The sequence below is a fragment of the Lissotriton vulgaris genome, chromosome 11 (assembly GCF_964263255.1).
Source record: "Lissotriton vulgaris chromosome 11, aLisVul1.2, whole genome shotgun sequence".
Lineage (NCBI taxonomy): Eukaryota > Metazoa > Chordata > Amphibia > Caudata > Salamandridae > Lissotriton > Lissotriton vulgaris.
Window position 1 is genome coordinate 149,213,346 of NC_141699.1, and position 19,013 is coordinate 149,232,358.

Here is a 19,013-nt window from a genome sequence, read left to right on the forward strand (position 1 = left end):
AACCTTCAAACTCCTCACACGCGCACACAAAGCACTCCACAACACCGGACCAGCGTACCTCAATATCAGACTCAACCTCTACATCCGACCCGCCAGCTAAGCTACGCAGACCGCGCCCTCGCCACCGTCCCCCCATCCAAAGAGTGACTGCTGGCTGCAGATCATCCTCCCACCTTGCCGCCAAGACATGGAACACCCTCCCCAACCGCCTGCGACAAACCGAAGACCTTCTAACCTTCAGGAGACTTCTCAAGACCTGGCTCTTCGAACAGTAGCAGCTTCCCCCCCCTAGCGCCTTGAGACCCTCACAGGTATGTAGCACGCTTTATAAATGCTAGGATTGATTGATTGATTAGGAATAATTAATTTGTAGGGTTTAGGGTCTAGTAATTGCTTTGAATCAAGTTTTAATGGAGTTGGAATAGTTAATTATCAAAGTCTAGTGTGTAGAATGTTATTAATTATGTTGTATTACCGTGTGTTACAAAACAGTATTGAATACAACATATTGTATACATTTTTAAATATTAGAAATTTGGTTTCAACATCTTATGTTAAATTATTACACAAAAAATATTTTGCCAATTTACATTTTTTTTTAGAAATTGAAAAAATGAATAATATGACATACATTTGTAAATCTTTCCAGTTTTGCGAAATGGTAAAATGGTAAAAATGGTCGAAAAAAATGTAACATTTGAAAACATTTTATTTTTGACTTTTTGGGAAGTATTTACTTTTTATACATAGAAAATAGTATTTCTTTTTTAAGAGAGGCAAGATGGCGTCCGCACGACGGGCGTTTGTGTGAGGGGCTCCTAACTCTGCTCTCCCAGAGGTGATATTACAGCATGTTTCTCCGGTAAGCACAGCCTGGAACTTGCCTTGCAGCTCTCGAAGTTTTCTTCTGATGCCAGTTAGTGTGGAAAATATAATCTTTCCGCAAAGAGGAGAGCCGCGGTGCCCGCTGTGTGCCTGGGCGAGCGGAAGACAGCAGATCGCGGAGCGTGGAGCACAGCAAGGCGCGGCGGTTGCTAAATGCCAGCCATTCGCGATACCGCTCATCTGAGGTCGTTTGGAGCCGCTCGATTTCTGTGTGGAGTAGGAGGAGCAGAGGAATGCTTCGCAAGTAAGGCTTGGAAAAGCTTTAATGAAATACACAGCGAGGACCGGCATTTAACACATTTCAGCGGTTTAATTCTTTATCTTGGAGGAAGAAAACCTGGAGACAGAACCGCTTGGAAAGTTATGTTAAATACAATGTGAGCACTGGAGTATAACGCACTACTGCATTATGGCACTATAGCGGTTTACATTTTATTTCTTTTTGTGGAAGTGTTTTTTGGGATATTTTGATGCTGCTGCTGACTGGCGACAGATTTACAAAGAAATCATCTTAAAGCAGCTGAGACTACTCCAGTGAGTTTTTGCGAACTGATCTCTGAGAGGCAAGTTAATATTTGGAACCTTTTTTATCACCTGAGCTCACTAAACACACTGTAACAGGGCAGTGGGTGCTAAATTGTGTATTCTATCTTGAGACATTGTTTTCGAGGCTTGCTATGGCACCTAAGGTTACTCGTGGAGGGGACACTGGAGCTCCAGGGGAAGGTGTGGTAGGAACATGAGTTGCACTTGTTGCAAAAATGTCTAAAGAAATGCTGGGGTCGAGGACTTGGAAAGCAATGGGCATGGTAAAGACCTAGTTCAAGGAACTCCTAAGATTTCACAAATGTTTCAGTTAGCTACTGGGAAAAAAGTTGAGACTTCTGCTGCTAAATCTTACAATTTGGGCGACCAGTTAGCGGGAAGTGAAGTGATTGCGATATCTTTGGAGCAGAGACAAATACCCCCAGCGCATGTGCAGACACCTCAGACTGTGGCTCAGACCGCGGCCGGTGGCAAAGAGCGTACTGATAACGATACTATCAGTGAAGATGTTAATGAGCCTTTAAGCAGTAAAGATAGCGAGCTTTACTCACTTTCGGAGCATTCAGAAAGATCTGATTTGGAAGGAGATCTATTAGAGGAAGATGGGTCTGGAGACATTACCCCTACTATGTTGGACGATAGCCATAATAAAAATGCTTCCCCGGGGGATGTATCCGCAGAGGCACTCACGGTTCGGAAGAAAGATAGGGAAGGAATTGCGGGATCAGCAACTGCACCTTTCCAGTGGGGAACAGTTATTAGAGAGATTGGACCTATCTGGTCAAAATAGTGGGGGTCTAGCTGTGAAGATACCAAGTCAGGTGTGGCTGGAGGAAATTTACAGATCCATTTCAGAGCATCCGCTGGAGGCTCGAGCGCAGCATTTAAAAACGCATACTGCATGCAGGAAATTGCAAAATACTGTCAGACACTTGGCAAAAACATGCAATGACTTCACTGACAGGATGGTGGAAGCTGAAGCCCGCATATCATCACTAGAAGATCAGATGGTGACCCAAAAAAAGTTGTTGCAGATATAAAGGCACAAAAGGATGATGTACATGATAAGCTTGCCCACTTACAAAATCGACTACGGCGCAATCATTTACGCATTCTTGGGGGCCCAGAAGGACTTGAGGGGCAGGATATTCGCAAATTTGTAGCTGAGTTGTTTGAGGAAGCACTTCCTGAGGTGAAAGAATGGAACTGGGTTAATGAAATCCAAAGGGCGCATAGATTTCCATTTCAGCAACGACCTGCAAGGAGTGGACAAGCAGTGCAGCAACCGCGGGCTATATTGATTTCCCTGAATAATTTCTTGGCTAGGCAGGCACTGTATGATCTGGCCAGACCAGATAAGAAGAGATCCGGTAAAGGAATACAATTTTTTGTGCGGCCCGATTGTCATTCCACAGTCGAAAAGAGATGGCAGTTACGCAGCTGATCACCCCGTTTCAAACAAAGGGCCTGCAAGTTTTTCTATTGCAACCTGATACTCTAAACACAGTTAATAAAGGACAGATATGTTTTTTACGTCGGAGGCTGCTGCTAAAGAATATCTTCACTCGTTGGCTTGAAGGACTAATGTATAGGCACGGATGCTATACATCTGTAATGAGACACTTTAATTTGTGGTTATGTGGTTATTTGCACAAATTTTCTTGCTGTTTCGATGTCTATAGTCTTGTATAATTAAGATCACAGGAGGGCCGAGCATTAAGTGAGCCATTCACCGGGCATTCCAAGGGCGATTGGCCCTATTGCCTCATTTAAGGGGGAGGGTCACGTGCAGGGTGGGAGGGAGGGGTCTGTTGGGTGGGTGAAGGGGGGTCTAGTGGGACACCTGTGGTGTAGTGGGTGGGGTGGGTATTTCCCAAAGGGTAAAAAGTGTAAAATGTCAGTTCGTAGTAAGTGCTGTAGGAATTTTAAACGTTCTGCGTAGGGTTTTCGTGTTCAGAGATAATTGGCGCACACCAGGAGGCGGTAAAGTATGAAAAAGAATCTAAAGTCCGAACGGTGCTGCTTGGTCAGGGGGAACCCACAAACCCCTGAAATGGAGTGGATCTTAGAACCACCCTATAGATAATGAATACAAAGTCCAGAGCACACGCAAAGATAGTAATTTTAACACATATACTGTGCAAGTAACAAAGTCCCTTCAATTGCAAGAGTTCAAGTAAGAAAACAAGATCGACAAGCAATAGTTCTTTTAAGATTTTATATGTGGTAATGGTCCTCCTTCAAAAGGAGATCCAAAGAGAAAACCAGCCGACACGTGTTTTGTCAGAGGGGCAGTTACCCTTGACTCTTCAGGGCTGGAGGTTAAAAAAAGGGAGAAAGTACACACAATATTGTAAAGATGAGAAAAGGAAAATTCCCATTTATAAAAAATGTGGTAGAATAAACACGCCTACATATGAGTGGAAACCCTAATAGAGGTAAGTGGAAAGAGCAAAAAAGGTGACATATTACTAAAGGTTAGATAGAAACCACGGTGTTTGTGAATACTTAAATGGCCAGCTGTCTGGCAGCATAGTAAAATGAAAAAGATTTAAGGAATTAAGGATTTAAAATGCAAATTCAAGAGCAGAAAAGGGGAAGGAAAGAATGAAGGGAAAAAACAAGAAGAAAGAAGGAAGAAACTGTCATTCAGAACGTAATGGGTGATGCTCTGTACATCATGGCATATAATTTCCTAAGAATACATTGTTGGAAAATAATTCCTATAACCTGCAGAAATAAGTGAGTGATGTGAGGGTGGGTGATGCTAAGCAACAATGAAACGTGGAAAAAATTAAACAATCTTTAGTCTATAGCAATGTTATCACAAAAATGATAAACAATATTAGCTCATTGTCCCAGTATGCTGGTTTCCGGTCCAGGGAAGACATGGCTTGGCAGTTTGGGCTGGACTGTTCCCATGAGGCACAGGGTCAGACTGATTTGCATATGGCCATGTCTGAACAGGGGTGGCTGAGGGAGCTAAAGAATGGTGATGGATTAAACCCAGATCAGTTGACTGGGGGTGAGTGTTTGATTTGCTCAAACGCTCCGTCCATCATCCCCTTTTGTTTTGCTTTTTTCGCCCTAAGTTGGCAGGGTATGCTCGGACGTGAGTCCCTTGCTCACTTGGCCACTGGATTCAAGATAGCCTGGCTGATGAAGATTATGAATCCGAAACCGGTCCCGGGATGCTTGTTTCCGGTCCAGGGAAGACATGGCTTGGCAGTTCGGGCTGGGCTGTTCCCATGAGGCACAGGGTCAGACTGATTTGCATATGGCCATGTCTGAACTGAGGTGGCTGAGTGAGCTAAAGAATGGTGATGGATTAAACCCAGATCTGTTGACTGGGGGTGAGTGTTTGATTTGCTAAAACACTCTGTCCATCATCCCCTTTTGTTTCGATTTGTGATTAAAGAGCACACATCTTGGAACACCGAATATGCGGTTTAGGCATTGTTCTGCCCATGCAAAAAAACATACATTGGCAGCACAATTAAAAAAGCTAAACTGCGAATCCTTGAACACCTTGGAGCGATTAAAAATGTAGATAAAACCTACCCAATCGCCAGGCACTTTCAAAGCCATCATGATCAAAATTCCAATCTGTTAAGTTTTTGAGTCCTTGACACCACAAACATAATGAAAGGGGTGGCAACAGACTACAGTGTCTGCGAAGACTAGAGTCTAAAATTATAATACAGTATAGGACAATGACCCCACTAGGACACAATGGTGACGAGGAATTGGAAGTACACCTAGGATAAACAGTTATAATTGTACATTTTGAAAAAAACTGAATTTTGTTCTTTACCTTTGGAACCCCACAACCATTCCCTGATAAAGAATCAATTTTTCGTAAAAAATACATGTGCCCGCATGTAGTCTTTTTAACTCTTCACATTTATCAAGTCTGTGTGTTTTAATGTGAATTTTGACACAAAATTATTTATATTATTATTTAGAGTATTATTTGGTTTCATTTCAGGAAATGTGTTGTTGGCATAATACTGAAGCACTGCCACAAGGAATCTTTTGGACATCTGGAGACAGGAAATAACATTTGGAAGCTATGCCCACAAGGGCATGATTATGTGCTATTTACGTTTCACAGGATATTTTCAGCCACTGCACAAATTATTTGTGACAAGTGTTTTTTCCACTTAGAAATTACGAATTGACTGATATACCCTTAAGCGCTTTGGCCCACTGGGGCGATATTTTCGATAAGTCTGAATGATACATTAAGCCATAAGCGTTTTTGCCCACTCGGGCGCAATTTCATTGCACAAAGTGAAAGTGTCAAAATAACTTTATTGAAATGATGGTCACAAACACAAGGTATTTAATGCAATAAACAAACAACAAGAGATAGTGATTCATTATGTCTCCTATGTCTATTTAATTGTGTTATATATAGTGATTATATGCTATTCACAGGATATTTTCAACCGCTGCATAAATTATTTATGACGCGTTTTTTCCATTTGCAAATGATGTATTGACTGACACAACTTTAAGCGCTTTAGCCCACTGGGGCGATAATTTTGATAATTCGTCTGAATCACACATTCAGTCAGAAGCGGTTTTGCCCACTAGGGCATAATTCTATTGCACGAAGAGAAAGTGTGGAAATAACTTTATTGAAATTAATGTCACAAACAGAAGGTGCATACTGCTAAATAACAGTAGATAGCGATTCATTAATTTGCATTCTGTCTTGCATGCCCTTTGAATAGTGTTATATATTTTGGCAGGACACAAAGATGTAGATACACATTTTCGGCTAAGTTAGCAAAATGTAAGCGCTAACGATAGTCCTTTGTTTTTGTTTATGGTTATTTGTTGTGATCACATGTCTGTTTATTTAAACCAAATGATTTGCACACATCTTGACTCGTGACCAAGGGAAGCCCTTTCCCGAAACGCGTAGAGTTGTTACTTTGTTGCCGATGAACTTTGCCGAATAAATTCTTTCTGATGCAAGTTGCGTTACTGCTTTTCATACTTGCCTTAGGAAACAAGGAATTGGAGTGTGAATTTTGACTTGGATAAAAGGATTTGCCATCCAGCACGAACAGCTGTCGCTCGGCGGATGGGTCATGGCGACTTTCGGCGTTCTGCTGAACCTTGTGAATTATTAAATAAATATATATATATATATATATATATATATATACACATATATATATATATATATATATATCTCACAGGAAAAGACCACTCGTTTCAGAATGACCCAAAGACATAGCGGGGATTCTTTCGGGAGTCCTTTATTCACAAATTGCGCAGCGTTATGCATTTCGGCAAGAGCGCCCTTCCTCAGATGCCTTTGCAAATTGATGGTGCCGCCTCCTTCCTTCATTTATTTATATGATGCTCTCATTGGTGGGAGAGCAGCTGGCCCCAGTCAACTTGCTGCAGCTGTGATCAGATGCAAGTCCACAGCTCCCACAGTGCAATGTAATGGCAAGTGCGTTGACAGGAGAATGGAGTTCTTAATTAGCGCTGCAATTCCGTGTGAAGGGGGGGCCGTGTAATGGCAAGAACCATCCTCACATTGAAGTGTCAGGGTTCTCTCAGGAGTCCTGACACTTTTCATTTCTGCCAACATAGGCAGAATGTTTTCAGCATAGTAAGTAGCAGTAGTAAGGTCCCATGATACCACCGCTCCCTTGGCCAGTGCCATTAGTGGCGTCCAGCTCCATTGGAAGGGTGGCTATACTCAAATTTAGATGAAGCAGAGATCTTGGAGTCTTTGAATGTTGAGCTAGCACTGTGGGGGACCCCTCTGCTATTATTGGGGGTATTTAATATACATGGGGATTCTCAGATATGGGATGCTCAATTTGTCGACTACAAAGGCCGTAAGCCGAAAGTATTCAGGCCTCTGCATCAGCTGCTACAGCAACATGGTCTTGTGGATGGGTGGACGGTGGTGAATCAGAGATCCAGGATATACATTTTTCTCTTCTCCACATAAGTTTGTTAGGCTAGACTATATTTTTTTACCCCGATTTTTAACTGTCGGTGCAAAGATGCAGGTAATGCTCCGTATTACGTCGGACCATGGCCCTGTGGTTATGGACTTGATCCGCTTTAATATAAGGCGGGAACAGCGATCATTTACATTTAGTAAAAAGCTTGTAAGCGACGAGGAATATATATGCTATATTCAACTCTGGGCTACGCGGTTTTTAGAACATAATAGAGGAACAGCTACCCAACCTATGGTTTGGGACTCTTTTAAAGCCGGACTAAGGGGTGAAACTTGTAGTTATGGCTGGTCTAAACCAAGGAACAGAAAGCTTTAATAGGGGACTTATTTGAGGATTTAAGAAAGTCTGAGTGTGAGCTTATTTCAGTGATCAGTGCCAATATGGACAGTCAAACTGCGCAAAAAAGGAAGCCTGTAGTAAGGCTAAGATTAATGGGGTCTGGAGTCAAGAAATAGCAACCCAGTTCAAAATACATAAAGCTGAAAGATATGTATATGGAGAAACAACCAGTAGATGTCTAGCTCAAAGACTGCGGGGTAGGCAAGCATCTCAACTTATTGAAATCTTGGAGAATGATAGAGGGGGTATAGTTGAGACTATGGAAGGTATAATGGAGGTATTTCACTCGTACTATAAAGAATTATATACTCAAGATCCTGTTGCTCAGGATCAGATTGAGCAATACCTTCGTGAACTTGACCTATCTGATTTGGGGGTCTACTGAAAGAGAAGAGCTGGAAGCTCCAATTTCTATGCAAGAACTACAGACAGCATTAGAGGATTTATCGCTAGGGAAAGCAGCTGGACCGGTACACTCCCTCTGGAGGTTTATCGGATGCTTTTTCCTATTTTAAAGGACGATATGCTTGCCACTTATATCCGCTCAATGTGGAAATCCCCCTCCATCGTGGGATGATGCAAATATAGTGGTTCTTAAGAAGAAGGATAAGTCCCCTAGACTTCCTGGTTCCTATAGACCTACATCATTTATAAATGCGGATGCCAAAGTATACTCAAAAACACTTGCAACTTGGTTAGTGCAAGTCCTTCCACCACTGGTATCTCAGCATCAGCATGGTTTCCTCCCTGGCAGGGGCACGGTCAACCATCTGCATAGGGTTATAAAGTTGCTGGATTATGCTACTTCACTACAAAAAAACATTGGCATAATATTTTTAGATGCTGAAAAAGCATTTGACCGTGTTACATGGGCATTTTTATGGGCTACAATGCTTAAGATGGGGTTTGGGCCCCAGTTTTTGCTCGTATTACAGACTATGTATAAACGCCTGTGGGATAAGATTTGCACACTGGGGCAAGAATCATCTTTTGTATATGTAACCAGGGGCACACGTCAAGGATGCCTATGTTCGCCATTACTTTTCGCCATTTACATTGAACCATTGTTGCAAATACTGGAGACTACCAACGGTATACAATCAATGGTAGTGGGCGAGTATCAAGTGCGTGTTCTCGTCTACGCTGATGACATAGCGGTTGTAACATCTGACCCTGAGCAAGCAGTAAGAGAGATTGAGCAGTTGACTCAAGAGTTTGGGAAGGCCGTTGGATATAAGCTAAACATCTCAAAAACCCAGGTTGTTTGTACAGAGGGGCTTTGTCCTGAAGAGGCGCGTGTGACACAAGAAGCAAGGTATATGGGGATTAAAATTAGGATGTCACTCCAGGAGATAGTTGATGTAAACTGGGCTGATATACTAGGATCAGTTAAAAGATAGCTGGAAAAGGTGGAATGCCTACATTTATTAATAGTTGGTCGACGGAATGTTTTAAAGATGTGTATACTTCCGAGGGTGTTGAGACGTGCACAATTATTGCAGCTACAATCGGTCACAGATAGGTTTATTTGGGGTTGGAAGAAGGCCCGGCGTGCCTCAAAATACATGATGCTACCACTGGCGCAAGGAGGGTGGGGATTGCCAAATTTTGCTTTTTATTATTTGGTCTGTTTTTTGAAAAATATAAAATATTTGTTATTGGGGGAGAAACAATGCCGTTTGAATCCCCAAATATTTATCAGATGCTACTAGGAGTCCAGGCGCGAGACGTCTTGCTTACATTTTTTGAACCAAGTTAATTTAAAAGAACATGATTTAAAACTATACTCGCAGAATATAAAGCTTGGAAATGGATGCGTAAAATTATATCCATAAACCGGATCAGCTACTATAGTCCTCTCGACTCCACAGAAATATTTCCGTTGATATTTTGGGATATAAAGATGACGATATGGAGGGGTAAGGGGATTCGCCGCTTAGGGGATATCTACAGTGCTGGGGCAATTGTTTCCTTCGCGGAACTAGCGGAACAATTTACAATAACTAAGGAATTTTTTTTTATATTTACAGATACAGGACTTTATTTATAAACACTGTAGACTTCTACCTATTTTAACTAATGCACTTCTAAAAGCTTTGATTAAAGGGGCTAAGATCGGGATTTTGTATGATATATTGTTGGCAAAGCAGCGTGACGATATAGAGATTCAAGATAAGAAATGGAGGGATAGACTTGGCAACTCTGGTTCATTCGTGCAAGAATCGATCGATATGGCTAGCAAAGTTATCCTGACTGCAAATTTACTTACCTAACATTATAAAACCTTGTTTAATCTATACCATACACCTCCTAAATTGATGAAGTGGGGTGATGTTCATGATGGAAAATGCTTTAGGTGTCAGTCGGAGTTAGCAGATATTGTACATATATTTTTCGATTGTATCGTGCTGAGACAATTTTTTCTATGCATTGGACAATTTTTGTGTCAAACAACGTGGGTTAATGTCTCTATATCTAGAGAGATGATGCTATTAGGGGTGTGTGAGGACAGGGAAGCTATGCAGTCTTGCTATCCATTTCGATATGTTATTTTTATGGCTATGGCTGTTGCTCGACTATGTATTGCTTCGATGTGGTTGAAACCAGAGGCTCCATCATACGAAATGTGGCGAGCAAAGTTTTATAATGTGTTTCATCTTGAATTTCATTTGTATTGTATTAAATCGCTGAAGAAAAAACAATTAGGGGCAAAAATTTGGCAGCCCATGCTACAACATATGGAGATGATGTTTTGAAATTATGTTTTAGATGAAGTCCAATGTTTTTTACTTCTTATGGTATTAGCAATGTCTCCACAGCACTTTGATCGTTGATCTATGTATGATTTACAATTGTTATATATGCTATGAACTGAACAATAAAGAAAAAAAAATAGTATTTCTTTTACTTTTTTAACAAATATTTTAATTTTTTGGCTAACATTTTTTAACAAAATAGAAACATTTTTCATTAGTATTTTTTGATAATTCAGCAGTATATTTTTAATACATATTACATTATTTTATAAGAATAATATGCAATATGTAATATGTATTTTACAACGTAAAATATTATTATACCGTATTTTCCGGCGTATAAGACGACCTTTTAACCCCTTAAAATTTTCTGGGAAGTCGGGGGTCGTCTTATACGCCGGATACAAAAATTGGCGGTTTATTTCACATAGCGCGGACTTCACCCGAAGGTGTCAGACCGCTCCTCAGTTGAAAATGGTGGCGCTTAGGGAACTCCAGCACAACAACAAAGAACGTAGGCGATGGTTGCACTGTGCAACAACACAATATCAGCCCGTCGGCGGTCTTGAAAATAAATTACCGTACTTGTACAGTTACAGCCCGTCGCCAGCCAGAGGCAACTCAAACGCTGTGCAAGGTTTAAAGTAAAACAAATGGCGCCGTGAGCCCTACCTAGACTGCAGCTGCACATCCCCCCAAAGTTTAAACTAAAACAAATGGCGCCGTGAGCCCTACCTAGACTGCAGCTGCACATCCCCCAGGCAGACGAGGCGCTCCTCCACGTGTGCTGATCTCTCTCTCCTTCCGTAATTCTTACGCTCATCGGAAGGAGAGGAGCGTCAGTACCACATGATCTCAGTCCATGGAGATAGAAAGGGGACTGTAGGACGTTAGGAAATGGGGGTCGTCTTATACGGCGAATATAGCATGAAACCTACAGTCTGTCAATGAAAGTAGGGGGTCGTCTTATACGCCGGGTCGTCTTATACGCCGGAAAATACGGTAGTCATTTTTATAATGTTTTTCTATGCATATTAAATAAAATATTTAAAATTACATTTTTTAAACATTTTTAGAGTATGTTGTAAAATAAATATTATTTTGAAGTTATTATATATTGATATATTATTTTTTACAGCATATATAATGATACATTTTTTAGGTATTGTAATCATTGTTTTGATTGTATTTTATAATATAAGAATATATAGTGAAATCATATAGGATAATATTTTATATTTTACATTTTTAATGCATTCTAAATCATGAATTTTAAAAAAAAAAATTTTACAAAAAATAACGAAACATATTTTGCTATTTTCCAATTTTCCCTATTCACTTTTATGAGGAAATTTCATCTAGTTCAATTAAGCGGGCATTTTTATTAGTATCTTTGTTTTGCTATCTATCTATATCGTTGTTCGTTTAGTTTTGCAGCGGGAACCTCGCGGTTGGGAGCTGCACCTCTTCGGTTAAGGTAAATTGTTTAAAACTTTTTTTTACTGTAATTTAAGGGTAGGGGGGAGTTAATAGAGATGTATTTAGAGTAGTTTGTTATTTCTAATTTAATGTATAGTGTTGCGTAGTTTTGGTAGTGTAGTATTTAGTGTTTGTTTTGTGTTTTGTTACTAGTGGATAGTGTGTTAGTTTATTAGTCATGTGTTATTAATTAAGTTATGTATTGCAATTTACGTTTATGCTTTATTGTATTAAAATACAATGTGGAAATGTGTATGTTTTTGCGGGATGGTGTTGTGTTCATTTTTTGAAGGTTTATGTTCCGGAGATATGGTGCAGACTAAGATGCATGCTTTTTAAAGGAAATGTTATATAGTTTCATTGAAACTATCATTTTTAAATACATTTCCTTTTATTTAAAAAGCAACCTACTCTGTGATTGGCTTTGGAAAAATAAAAAAGTTATGTTGTTTGGGATGTGGTATTTTATGAATTCATGTCATGAGTGATGTAATATGTGAAGTCATAAGCAGTGAATTGTGGGGTCTTAAGTTATAGCTAACTCTGGTAACTATAGCTGCTGTATTACCATGGTTTTGTGTGCGTAAAACCTGAGCCGAACTATAACGTCCCTATAACCTTTGGTTTTCTCAGTGAAAAAAATTCCACAAATCATTTTACATAACAAATCCATACTTTCTCGAATAGAGATTACTCATTCCTACTATATGTGGCTGCATGTGTGTATGTATATATATATATATATATATATATATATATATATATATACACACACACACACATGTATATATATTTCATTGAAAAAAAAAAAAGGTTTCAGGGACGTTATTGATAGGAATTCGCATTTAAAAAACCTCAGATATTCACTGAAAAAAAACACAGGTTTTAGGGACGTTATAGTTAGGCTGACATTTCACTCGTACAAAACTAGAGAAATTCAGCCGTTCTGGTTAGCTGAGCTAATTATAACTCGCACCCCCCAATGCACTGCTGATGACATCACATATTACATCACTCATGACATCTGAAATTACATCATTGATGACATCATCCAGTGAGTGTTTCTAAAAAGTTTAAGAATGTTGTATATATATGGATAAGCAAAGTGCGCAAGCGCTTTGATGAAGGCTCACCGCAGCACCTTAACCCTCCGGTTTCTTTGTGGCACCCAGACGGTGATTGAAGGCTCCCTCTTGGTTTAAAAGAATGTCCGACGCGTTTCGGGGCCAAAACCCGCCCCTTCTTCATGGACTGTGAGGAAGGATCGCCAAACTCAGCTTGTACTCTTCAAATTCGTTTTTTATTTGAAAAAGGGCGTAGACCGCCTCAGTGGGTGGAGTTTCGACACCAAGACTTCTGGTAAATGTAGTCTTTAAATGTTGAGTAGTTTGTCAGACCCTAATGTAGGTTGGCGTCTCCCCTCATATGTTAATGTCTTTAATATCCTTGAGTAGGAAAGCGAAGGTAGGGGCTTCAAACATCGCTCTTTTTATCTTGAAGGTGCTGTGCTGACAGGCGATGAAATTTGACATCGCCTCAGGATTCAATTGCTTGGATGCTTGATCCGCTTTTGAAATGGAGCTCCTCACACGGACCAAGGCAGGCCGCTGTAATATGGATAAGCAAAGTGCGCAAGCGCTTTGATGAAGGCTGACCGCAGGACCTTAACACTCCGGTTTCTTTGTGGCACCCAGACGGTGATTGAAGGCTCCCTCTTGGTTTAAAAGAATGTCCGACGCGTTTCGGGGCCAAAACCCGCCCCTTCTTCATGGACTGTGAGGAAAGATCGCCAAACTCAGCTTGTACTCTTCAAATTAGTTTTTTATTTGAAAAAGGGCGTCAACCGCCCTCAGTGGGTGGAGTTTCGACACCAAGACTTCCAGTAAATGTAGTCTTTACATGTTGAGTAGTTTGTCAGACCCTAATGTAGGGCGGCGTCTCCCCTCATATGTTAATGTCTTTAATATCCATGAGTAGGAAAGCGAAGGTAGGGGCTTCAAACATCGCTCTTTTTATCTTGAAGGTGCTGTGCTGACAGGCGATGAAATTTGACATCGCCTCAGGATTCAATTGCTTGGATGCTTGTTCCGCTTTTGAAACGGAGCTCCTCACACGGACCAAGGCAGGCCGCTGTAATATGGATAAGCAAAGTGCGCAAGCGCTTTGATGAAGGCTCACCGCAGCACCTTAACCCTCCGGTTTCTTTGTGGCACCCAGACGGTGATTGAAGGCTCCCTCTTGGTTCAAAAGAATGTCCGTTTCAAAAGCGGAACAAGCATCCAAGCAAGTGAATCCTGAGGCGATGTCAAATTTCATCGCCTGTCAGCACAGCACCTTCAAGATAAAAAGAGCGATGTTTGAAGCCTACCTTCGCTTTCCTACTCAAGGATATTAAAGGCATTAACATATGAGGGGAGACGCCAACCTACATTAGGGTCTGACAAACTATTCAACATGTAAAGACTACATTTACCAGAAGTCTTGGTGTCGAAACTCCACCCACTGAGGGTGGTCGACGCCCTTTTTCAAATAAAAAACGAATTTGAAGAGTACAAGCTGAGTATGGCGATCCTTCCTCACAGTCCATGAAGAAGGGGCGGGTTTTGGCCCCGAAACGCTCGAACATTCTTTTAAACCAAGAGGGAGCCTTTAATCACCGTCTGGGTGCCACAAAGAAACCGGAGGGTTAAGGTGCTGCGGTGAGCCTTCATCAAAGCGCTTGCGCTATATATATATATATATATATATATATATATATATATATATATATATATATGACTGAGCAAACGCCTGGGGCTTGGAGGCGCACTCGATGTTCCTCTCCCATCCGGGCTGAAAATGCTGCCTGCTTCCAAAGTGCATGTGTCATTTCATCTTGCCTACGCGTTTCGGGGCCAGCAGCCCCTTCTTCCTGGGCATTAAACACCACACAAGAAATCTGCATTTACTTCTCGGCATTTTATTTCATTTCCCATGTTTCCCACACTGGGCGTGTCTGGCATTACACACTCCTGTGTGCATTATGGGGCATGGAGTCCTTTATGCAGATAGGTATTCGTCTTTAAGTAAGTTCTTTTGTGAGTTTAAAAATTATCTTCTGCATTTGTACCTCTGAGTGAGTCATGTCCTTTGGAACAGGTTCCGTTTTTGCATATGGAGAAACGTGCCGGTCCTTTTCCTGAGCAGTTCAGAGAAATCGGCCTCATCTGCTGGAAAGTGTGGTTGTCAGTCCCAGCTGACGATGGTGCTGCCTCCCACGGCCAGAGCACCGTGTTTTAAATGACTGAGCAAACGCCTGGGGCTTGGAGGCGCACTCGATGTTCCTCTCCCATCCGGGCTGAAAATGCTGCCTGCTTCCAAAGTGCATGTGTCATTTCATCTTGCCTACGCGTTTCGGGGCCAGCAGCCCCTTCTTCCTGGGCATTAAACACCACACAAGAAATCTGCATTTACTTCTCGGCATTTTATTTCATTTCCCATGTTTCCCACACTGGGCGTGTCTGGCATTACACACTCCTGTGTGCATTATGGGGCATGGAGTCCTTTATGCAGATAGGTATTCGTCTTTAAGTAAGTTCTTTTGTGAGTTTAAAAATTATCTTCTGCATTTGTACCTCTGAGTGAGTCATGTCCTTTGGAACAGGTTCCGTTTTTGCATATGGAGAAACGTGCCGGGACTGACAACCACACTTTCCAGCAGATGAGGCCGATTTCTCTGAACTGCTCAGGAAAAGGACCGGCACGTTTCTCCATATGCAAAAACGGAACCTGTTCCAAAGGACATGACTCACTCAGAGGTACAAATGCAGAAGATAATTTTTAAACTCACAAAAGAACTTACTTAAAGACGAATACCTATCTGCATAAAGGACTCCATGCCCCATAATGCACACAGGAGTGTGTAATGCCAGACACGCCCAGTGTGGGAAACATGGGAAATGAAATAAAATGCCGAGAAGTAAATGCAGATTTCTTGTGTGGTGTTTAATGCCCAGGAAGAAGGGGCTGCTGGCCCCGAAACGCGTAGGCAAGATGAAATGACACATGCACTTTGGAAGCAGGCAGCATTTTCAGCCCGGATGGGAGAGGAACATCGAGTGCGCCTCCAAGCCCCAGGCGTTTGCTCAGTCATTTAAAACACGGTGCTCTGGCCGTGGGAGGCAGCACCATCGTCAGCTGGGACTGACAACCACACTTTCCAGCAGATGAGGCCGATTTCTCTGAACTGCTCAGGAAAAGGACCGGCACGTTTCTCCATATGCAAAAACGGAACCTGTTCCAAAGGACATGACTCACTCAGAGGTACAAATGCAGAAGATAATTTTTAAACTCACAAAAGAACTTACTTAAAGACGAATACCTATCTGCATAAAGGACTCCATGCCCCATAATGCACACAGGAGTGTGTAATGCCAGACACGCCCAGTGTGGGAAACATGGGAAATGAAATAAAATGCCGAGAAGTAAATGCAGATTTCTTGTGTGGTGTTTAATGCCCAGGAAGAAGGGGCTGCTGGCCCCGAAACGCGTAGGCAAGATGAAATGACACATGCACTTTGGAAGCAGGCAGCATTTTCAGCCCGGATGGGAGAGGAACATCGAGTGCGCCTCCAAGCCCCAGGCGTTTGCTCAGTCATTTAAAACACGGTGCTCTGGCCGTGGGAGGCAGCACCATCGTCAGCTGGGACTGACAACCACACTTTCCAGCAGATGAGGCCGATTTCTCTGAACTGCTCAGGAAAAGGACCGGCACGTTTCTCCATATGCAAAAACGGAACCTGTTCCAAAGGACATGACTCACTCAGAGGTACAAATGCAGAAGATAATTTTTAAACTCACAAAAGAACTTACTTAAAGACGAATACCTATCTGCATAAAGGACTCCATGCCCCATAATGCACACAGGAGTGTGTAATGCCAGACACGCCCAGTGTGGGAAACATGGGAAATGAAATAAAATGCCGAGAAGTAAATGCAGATTTCTTGTGTGGTGTTTAATGCCCAGGAAGAAGGGGCTGCTGGCCCCGAAACGCGTAGGCAAGATGAAATGACACATGCACTTTGGAAGCAGGCAGCATTTTCAGCCCGGATGGGAGAGGAACATCGAGTGCGCCTCCAAGCCCCAGGCGTTTGCTCAGTCATTTAAAACACGGTGCTCTGGCCGTGGGAGGCAGCACCATCGTCAGCTGGGACTGACAACCACACTTTCCAGCAGATGAGGCCGATTTCTCTGAACTGCTCAGGAAAAGGACCGGCACGTTTCTCCATATGCAAAAACGGAACCTGTTCCAAAGGACATGACTCACTCAGAGGTACAAATGCAGAAGATAATTTTTAAACTCACAAAAGAACTTACTTAAAGACGAATACCTATCTGCATAAAGGACTCCATGCCCCATAATGCACACAGGAGTGTGTAATGCCAGACACGCCCAGTGTGGGAAACATGGGAAATGAAATAAAATGCCGAGAAGTAAATGCAGATTTCTTGTGTGGTGTTTAATGCCCAGGAAGAAGGGGCTGCTGGCCCCGAAACGCGTAGGCAAGATGAAATGACACATGCACTTTGGAAGCAGGCAGCATTTTCAGCCCGGATGGGAGAGGAACATCGAGTGCGCCTCCAAGCCCCAGGCGTTTGCTCAGTCATATATATATATATATATATATGCGCTCCAAGTTCCCACAGGTTCCACACACCAACAATCACGTCTCAGGCAGCCGACGCGTTTCAAAATGATTCCTTCTTCAAAGGCTTAATTCCACAAAGTACACAGTGTTTGTTAAGACCACACCTTTATTCCATTCCATTAATTGCCTCCTGATAGGCTGCCATTAGTTGCCTCCTGATAGGCTGTAGGTATTCTGGGATACGTAGTCCACCATGTACAAGGTGTTTGCGGAATTATATTAAAAGACCATCCAATGGGCCCCTGGACATGCGTGGTCAATTATAGGTGCCATGGCTCTATTCAGAACTGGACAAGATTTCCAGCTCGCTGGTCCGCTGCCTTTGCGCGGTGGTGCCTCCCCTTACGGCTGGGTTGCCGCGTGTCAATGAAAGCTCCAAGTTCCCCACAGGTTCGGGAAGCACTCAAGCCACGGTGTACATCCACACACCAACAATCATGTCTCAGGCAGCCGACGAGTTTCGAAATGATTCCTTCTTCAAAGGCTTAATTCCACAAAGTACACAGTGTTTGTTAAGAACACACCTTTATTCCATTCCATTAATTGCCTCCTGATAGGCTGCCATTAGTTGCTTCCTGATAGGCTGTAGGTATTCTGGGATACGTAGTCCACCCTGTACATCCGTTGTTGATTGGGGGATTAACTGAGAATCTTTCCAAATTCCTGGACCACTACTTATTTGAGTTCGTACTTTCATTGAAGTCGTACATCAGAGATACATCTGACTTCATTCAGAAGGTTGAGAACTTAATCTGGCAACCGACTTATGTACTGATAACTCTAGACATTACGAGTCTCTACACGTGCATTGAGCACGAAAAGGACCTACATGCCAATAAATATTTTTTGGACAAAAAAATCACTAAAATATGCCATGCACAATAAGATGTTGTTAGAATTAATTCATTTCTGTTTACATCATAACGTCTTTCTTTTCCAGGATGACATATACAGACAGTTGTCTGGCACGGCTATTATTATTATTATTATTATTTATTTTTATAAAGCGCATAGTCACCCGGAGGTATCCCAGCGCTAAAAGAACCCTAATTCAGCAGATCTGAGGACCGGGAGCTGAGAGCAGAAGAGAGGAAGGGTGAGAAATCAAAACAGGGGGGGGCACGGAGGCTAGGGAAAAAGATGTGTTTTTAGCAGCTTCCTGAAGCGCAGATATTGTGGTTCAAGACGTAAGTCATGAGGGAGTAAATTCCAAAGACGGGCGGCTTGTACCGAGAAGCGTCTTCCTCCTGATCGGGCTTTCCTGAATCTTGGGGTATTAATGAGGTTTTCTGCATTGGAACGGAGGGATCTAGTGGTTATG

At 42.1% G+C, this 19,013-nt stretch overlaps 2 protein-coding genes across 3 annotated transcripts in view; one reads left to right on the forward strand and one right to left on the reverse strand.

Moving 5' to 3' along the window:
• Positions 1-5,812, forward strand: part of LOC147679418 (uncharacterized) — a 177,410-nt gene extending 171,598 nt beyond the window's left edge. The window contains exon 9 of the mRNA XM_086942978.1: positions 5,420-5,812. The gene's annotated coding sequence lies outside the window, so the exon portion shown is untranslated. The remainder of the gene's footprint in view (positions 1-5,419) is intronic.
• MLXIP (MLX interacting protein) overlaps positions 1-19,013 on the reverse strand; it is a 2,166,122-nt gene that overhangs the window by 1,604,976 nt on the left and 542,133 nt on the right. The window lies entirely within an intron of this gene.